Source organism: Coenobita brevimanus, chromosome 32 (assembly GCF_032717465.1).
Source record: "Coenobita brevimanus isolate Jiangsu-jjx chromosome 32, ASM3271746v2, whole genome shotgun sequence".
NCBI lineage: Eukaryota > Metazoa > Arthropoda > Malacostraca > Decapoda > Coenobitidae > Coenobita > Coenobita brevimanus.
Genome location: NC_136985.1, coordinates 15,984,720 through 15,992,370, shown reverse-complemented (window position 1 = coordinate 15,992,370; position 7,651 = coordinate 15,984,720). Strand labels below are relative to the sequence as shown.

Below are 7,651 nucleotides of genomic sequence, written 5' to 3'. Positions count from 1 at the left end.
AATGGATGGGAGTACAGATGAGATTAGGAGTGCGGACTATTGGTGGACAGTAGCAGTACATGCTAAAAAATGATTAGTAGGAAATCTCAAAAATACAGAAAAAAGTAGGTAGTTCCAGGTGAATGTAAATGTCACTTTGGCTTCTCCCTTCCTTTCAAACATATAAATTTTTTTTACGAGAATAGATTATACAGCATATTTCAAAGGGGAAATTTCCATGGGAAATTAGCGAACGAGTGCACGTGAGGTGTTGTCAGGTGATAATTAGCCAAATCAAGGTGTATAGCACTATCACTTACCTTATTTCTTTTTGGTATATATTATTTTGTATAAGAATAGGGCATAGGGCTTATTTCAATGGATGAAATCAGTGGATAATTCCAGGGGAAATTTGCTTTAGCGCAGCGCGGCCGGGGAGGTGAGAGGACAGGGTAATGGAGGGCAGGTAGGGAGGGGAGTCAGGAACGGGGAAAAATGGCTAAATTGTCAACAATGGATGGGAGTACAGATGAGATTTGGAGTGCTGACTAGTGTTGGACATTGGCAGTAATGATAGATGATACAAGCCACCACTTGTAAGCCCGGGTGAATTCAAAATAACACAATCACAAAAGTGACGGCCTGCGGTATGATCCATTGTGCCCAAGCGTCATGAAAGTGACACCGCGGGGTTAAGGTAACGGCACTCGTCCGTGGAGTGAGTTGTGCTATTCTTATGGTACTTGCAAGTTAGCCGTCAGGACCACGAAGGTGCGCGCGGGCATTCCCGTGAGCGAAAACGTCTTTCTTTGTATGCACAGCTAGACTTTCTATGACCTACATTACCGCAGTGCCAGCACAGAATTGAGAATTGTTTGCTTCGTCGCAGAGTTGCATTGTCACGACCGCTAGAAGGTGAACGATATTGTGAGTGAGACCGATTATTAGGTTTGGTTCTTGTAGTTGGCCGTGAACGAGAGGAATCAGATGAAGTGATGCTGGTGTGTAGTACTATCGCAGTACCACCTGCAGAGGGAGAGGGTGAACTGTAAGAATCGACCCGGCGAGTGAAGTCTGTTCCTGACCTCTCTACAATTGTTTTACTGACATCCATTATTTTGTCTCCTGGTTTAAAGCCAACTTGTAGTGCAATTTGTTTTTGGGAGTCCGAAAGCCAATTGAGAAATCTAAAGTAACCGAACAAGTCTGCAAAATTATTTAATGTAATCATGATCTCCCCGTTGTGTTCTGTTACCCATTGAGTACCACGGAATAATTGGCGCAACTCTGAACTCGTCGCCCTCATAGTAGCGGCTGCCTCAATTACTTTTGCATGTTGGGGATGTACCTTCATGTCTTCCTGCATTTACTTGGGGAGATTAGTTAATCCTATAAGGGACGCAGAAATGGAATGTTGGCAACAGTATTGAATGAGCCGTTGGCTAAACGTGTCAAACGTTTGACAATCTTCGAAGTGCCCTGCACGAATAGCGGCTCCTATTAATGATCTGCCATGGTGAAGTCGACTGAGAAGATACGAAATTTTCAAGGGTTCATTTACAATCTGGCGATTATGAAGGTCGTTTTCGACCTCTCTGAGGAAATCGTAAATCGAAACAGTACTATCTTCTGTAAATTTGGGTCTATTCACATCATCTAAATATATGGATTGTGGAGGTGGAGGGTTCTGAGTCGCCATCGTAAGAAGAGGGTGAGACCGCGAAGATGAGGAAGTAGGCACGGTAGTGAACTGAGACGATGTGTGGGAAGGAAGTGTCGTAGCGGTAGTGGTGTGTGTATGTTTAGTTGTAGGGAGGGATAAAGACTGTGGAGAAGACTGAGTGGTTTCAGGAGAATCAGTTGGAGAAGATGATAGAGTATCTGGAGTTAATATATCTGGATTTAGAGTAGGAGTAACAGGTTTAGTAGAAACAGGTAGGGAACTTACGGTTGGTTTGGTATAAGATCTGCCACTGCGAAGTTTTACATTATCATTACATACAGCGTTATCTGTGTTACCGTCAGATTCAATAGGTGAGAGATCTACCTTTTTAAAAAAGGACATTAACAGAGTAGGAAGTAAGCAAATAAAACTAAATGAACAAATGGATGAATAAATGAGAAAAAATAAATAGAAATATTTGTAATCTGTGAAGAAATGATTTATATACAATGAATATGAGTGAAAATGAATGCGTTATTTACAGCTGAGTATGAGTGGGAGAAAATGGGATGAAGTAGGAGTGAGTGAACGAAAAATTCTGACTGAATGAAAAATGAGGGACAAAAATGCAATGAATGGATGAGAGTAAATGGTGAAAATATCACAATCAATAGAGACAGCTTGGCTTCTCTGTAGAAAGGGATTAATCAATGTGATGGAATGGGGAATTGCATGAAAATGCAGGTAGGAAATACTTTGTAGTGAGATGTGGTCTGTCCGAAGGCTGGAGAAAAGTGAGGCTCTCGTCTCCTCGTGATTGGGTGAAAGTGTCCGTGACGTCACTGGGTGCGGCTCTTCATTGGGCAGAACGAGAAGCTGATAGGAGCACGAGACTGTGACGTAGCTCGGTGTGACTGGCCACGCTCCCTGGGTGACGTCGGTGTGTGTGGTGGGTGGGGAAAACGATGACGTAACGGCGTCGGGCGGCGGTTGGGGGCTGCTTCCTGGAGTGGGGTCTGGGGTGGAGTTTGTGGGGGCTGAAACTAACCGTTACAGCAGGCTGGACAGGAACACAGGCAGGCAGGCAAAGGCAGGTTGTAGGTTGATGGGAGCAGGAGCTTTGCGTGGTTCACTGGTTGTGGTGGCGTGGTGATAGGTGGGGCGTTGATGTGGAGGAAATTCCCAAAATTACATTAAAACTGCCAGAACGATTCCACACCAAGACTGCAAACAGGGCTGGAGGCTAGGGCGGAGATAGGCTGTGTGTCGTCGTGGGAAGAACAGCAGACAGTAGCATGGGAAGAACTGGCCCACAGAAGACGTAATTCACTATTATCCCACTCGCTTTCCACCAAATGTTAAAGCTGTCGATGGCCCCCTTTACGTCACTTGCAGGTAAAGGCAAAGTCTTGTAGTAGTTTTCTGACAGTATATTAAACACCATCTTGAATCAATATACAGCGATGGTGGACAATTGCACGTCCAACCCCAGACCCGTTTGGACAGCTACTGATCGCCGGTTACCACCGGCTAGAGAGAGAGAGAGGCGGTGCGACTATGGAAGTCGTGACTCATACCTCGTAGACATAACACTGAGCAAGCATTGATGCCCTACTTGGATCCTACTTACAACTACTTACATACTATATTTACATAGTATATAATATCTACAAAAAGGTTACAAACATATGTTCATGTATGTGTACAGTGATTTATGGTGCTAAAGTACTCTAGTTGGATCTGCAGGTGTTGGGGTCTTTGCCCAGGAGAGTTGAGTGGGATCGCTGGGTGGATTGGAAGCAGAAAGAGGTCTTTGGGCAGGAGAGTTGAGTGGGATGGCTGGGTGGATTGGAAGCGGAAAGAGGTAGCGGTTGCAGCGTACCGGCTTTATCAGCTCTTGGGCGCAGGAAAGCAGAGGCATTGGCCTTTTTTCTTGTCGTCACGGGTTGTGATACAGTGTCATTCTTTGCCAACAAAGGTAAGATGACAGTCTGGAAGGCATGGGAGGTCTTTCCTGACATCACAGCCAGTTTTCATGCTCTGTCCACCAAACCTGCATCTGTCTACAGTGAATTCCACAAACTAGAATGGTTCATGGCAGTGGTGTATGACAGGACAATGGACTTGAAGTCTGTGAATGACGTGCACAGGTTCTTATTCCCGAAGAGGGCAAGGACAATTGAACACATTCCTCCCACAGCTGATGCTCTTGAGGAACATACCGTAAGAGCATAGTACCAGGCTGGACATGTTTGGGGCCAAGCTTTAGTTTCCCAACCAGAGCTCCCATCACCATCTGTCTGGGGTTGGTAGAAACTCAACAGTACTTGGCACCCTGTATGGACAAAGTTGCCTGTTGTCCAGAACACCTGCTCAGAATTAATCAGTTGCCACTGTAAAACTGCTTGCAAAGGGAACTGCAAGTACTACAAGGCTAACTTGCTGTGTACGTCATTATGTGACTGCGATGGACATTGTTTTAATATCTGAATTTCATCAAAAAGACATGCAATAGATGTTTGCCATTGTATCAGAGTTATAACGGAAATGGGCTTCAACAGGTAGCCACCTTGAATTCCAAGATGGCCGACCTTCCACATCGGACAGTGATTCCATTGGATTGCCAGACCCTGAAAACAAAGGGTTAGTCATTGGAATTGTTTCTATTTATCATAGTATTAGAGTTATTGAAGAAAATGGGGTTCTAAGGCGACCATCTTGAAATCCAAGATGGCCGACCTTTACCGGGTCAGAAAAATCATTCCATTCAAGTTCCAGACCCTAAAAACCTGGGGTTAGCCATTGGAATGATGTTTCTGTCTGTCATATTATTGGAGTAATTGAAGAAAATATGGGTTGAAAGGCAGCCATTTTGAAATCCAAGATGGTGACCATCAGGGGCCCAAGATTCTGGAGGTCCATCTCAGAAAATGATTGTCTGGGTCCCTTCTACAACTGTGCAAAATTTGGTGTTTTCCTGAGAAAGTGAACGATTGTTTGCCTTATCCGCTGGACTAGTAAAACCACTAACTCGGAGACAAACGGCCACCCCTTATGGGTTTATGGTATGGCTCTAGATAGATATAGGGGGTAGGGTGGCTCAGTGGTAGAGTGTTGAACTTGGGACCAGGGGTCGTTTGTTCGAACCACGCCCGGTAGCTGCCATGCCGGGAGGGGTAGCACCCTCTTTTTACCCAGCAAGGCTATATGATCTAGTGAGGTCTAGCTCGGGGGAACATTTTCCCTTTTCTAGATCGATAGATAGACACTCTCCTGTCATTGTTTCTTAATTTTGCATCATCCCTTAACTACCTGAAAGTCATCACTATCATCATAGCTTGGTCTCATCCTGGACCACCCTTGTTTCTAAATTACCTGCCATGCCTAACACTTCTGCTGCCACTTACTCTGCTATACCAGCCTCACTTTCCCACTCATATAACCAGTCCATTACATTAATGACCTCGCTCTTTCTTCAAATTTCTCTACTAAGCATACCTGCTGAAAGCAAATTAATTTTTTTGGACTAGATGCATGCAAAATGAGGGCTCACTGGGCAGTGTTTTTAAATTCATATAGATTCTTGTCTAATGGCAGCTCTTGTTGCAGGTCCACAGCTGAAACTGACTCTGCAAAGCAGATCTAAGAAGTGTGGTCATCAGAGAGCCACCTGAGTAATATATACACGGTAACGAGTTGACGGATATATAGGCACGTGTTGTCTCAGTACAGTACTGTACATCCTACATGAGGTACCTCTTCCAAATATATGTAGCATATACTCTCTGTTCATAATGTCTTTCATTGTAAGAATATGAATCACTGGATGAGTGGTAGGAGTTGATCCAGGATCATTTAGCTGTTGTGATATCCTTTGCATTTACTGCTGTACAACCGCTGCATAGACACTGGATAAGAACTGGTAAAATAAGGAACCCAGTGGTATTTTAGACTGCATTAATAGCTTATAATTCAGCAGTGAACTATTTATTTGAAAATATGGTTACATACTACTTGCAAGTGCAGAAGCAGTTATTGTTCAGTAATAATGACCTTTGTATCAGCAGTATTGTTCAATGGAGACTAGTTTATGGCAGGAATTAAGAGAGTTTGGGGGAATCTTATGACAGGATGATAAAGGAAGAACCAGATGTAAAGATATATAGAGTCTGAGGTGGGTGACAAAATAGTGTAGGTGGCAAAAGATGAACCAGATGTAAATTTGAGTATGAGGTGGATGACAGAATAATGGAAGTGGTAAAGGAAGAACCAGGTCTAAAGTTACAGTGTGAAGTGCGTAACAGAATAACGGAGGTGGTAAAGGAAGAACCAGGTCTAAAGTTACAGTGTGAAGTGCGTAACAGAATAATGGAGGTGGTAAAGGAAGAACCAGGTCTAAAGTTACAGTGTGAAGTGCGTAACAGAATAATGGAGGTAGTAAAGGAAGAACCAGGTCTAAAGTTACAGTGTGAAGTGCGTAACAGAATAATGGAGGTGGTAAAGGAAGAAACAGATGTAAAGTTACAGTGTGAAGTGCGTAACAGAATAACGGAGGTGGTAAAGGAAGAAACAGATGTAAAGTTAGAGTGTGAGGTGCATGACAAAATAATGGAGGTGGTAAAGGAAGAACTAGATGTAAAGTCAGAGTGTGAGGTGGATGACAAAGTAATGGAAGTTGTAAACAAAGAAACAGATGTAAAGTTAGATTGTGAGATGAGTGACAAAATGTTCCTCAGTGACAATGAGACTGTCGTGGATGCAGTGTCCTCAGCTGAAGTTAAGCAGTTCAGATGTTTGGAGTGTGATAAAACATTTCCTTTAAAGAAAAGTCTTAACAAACATGCAGTTGTTCATTCAGGAGTGAAGAATTTTGAGTGTGATGAATGTGGTAATCGATTTGCACGGAAGTGTGGTCTTACTCAGCACCTATTAATTCATTCAGGAGTGAAGAATTTCAAGTGTGATGAATGTGGTAAACTATTTGGACATAAGAATAATCTCACTCAGCACCTATTAATTCATTCAGGAGTGAAGAATTTTAAGTGTGATGAATGTGGTAAACGATTTGCAGACAAGAGTAGTCTCAATAAGCACCTATTAATTCATTCAGGAGTGAAGAAGTTCAAGTGTGATGAATGTGGTAATCGATTTGCACGGAAGGGTAGTCTTACTCAGCACCTATTAATTCATTCAGGAGTGAAGAAGTTCAAGTGTGATGAATGTGGTAAACTATTTGCACATAAGAATATTCTCACTGCACCTAGTAATTCATTCAGGAGTGAAGAATTTTAAGTGTGATGAATGTGGTAAACGATTTGCAGACAAGAGTAGTCTCACTCAGCACCTATTAATTCATTCAGGAGTGAAGAAGTTCATGTGTGATGAATGTGGTAAACTATTTGCACACAAGAGTAATCTCAATCAGCACCTATTAGTTCATTCAGGAGCGAAGAATTTCAAGTGTGATGAATGTGGTAAACGATTTACACAGAAGGAAAATCTCACCAGACACCTATTAATTCATTCAGAAGTGAAGAATTTCAAGTGTGATGAATGTGGTAAACTATTTGCACGGAAGTTTGAGCTCACCCGTCACATATTAATTCATTCAGGAGTGAAGTTCAAGTGTGATGAATGTGGTAAACTATTTGCATATAAGAATAGTCTCACCAAACACCTATTAATTCATTCAGGAGTGAAGAATTTCAAGTGTGATGAATGTGGTAAACTATTTTCACAGAAGGCTAATCTCACCTGTCACATATTAATTCATTCACGAGTGAAGAATTTTCAAGTGTGATGATTGTTGTTGTTCTTTGACAGAGTCAAAGAATAGCACTGCCTTACTTTCTTTACCTCCTTCCAAAACAATTTCTTTCCCTCCATTTCACACTCAGATTCCTCCCAAACTCTTCATCCACATTCTTTTCACCACACAGCTATTAAATCACTGTGCAGGGAGGAGTTTCTAGTGTGCTTAATGTGGTAAACAGATGACTCAGTTGATGT

The 7,651-nt window shown here is 42.5% G+C and overlaps 1 pseudogene; it reads left to right on the top strand.

Moving 5' to 3' along the window:
• The first annotated feature begins 6,355 nt into the window (after positions 1–6,355).
• LOC145395601 (uncharacterized) lies at positions 6,356–7,442 on the top strand (annotated as a pseudogene).
• Positions 7,443–7,651: the final 209 nt, after the last annotated feature.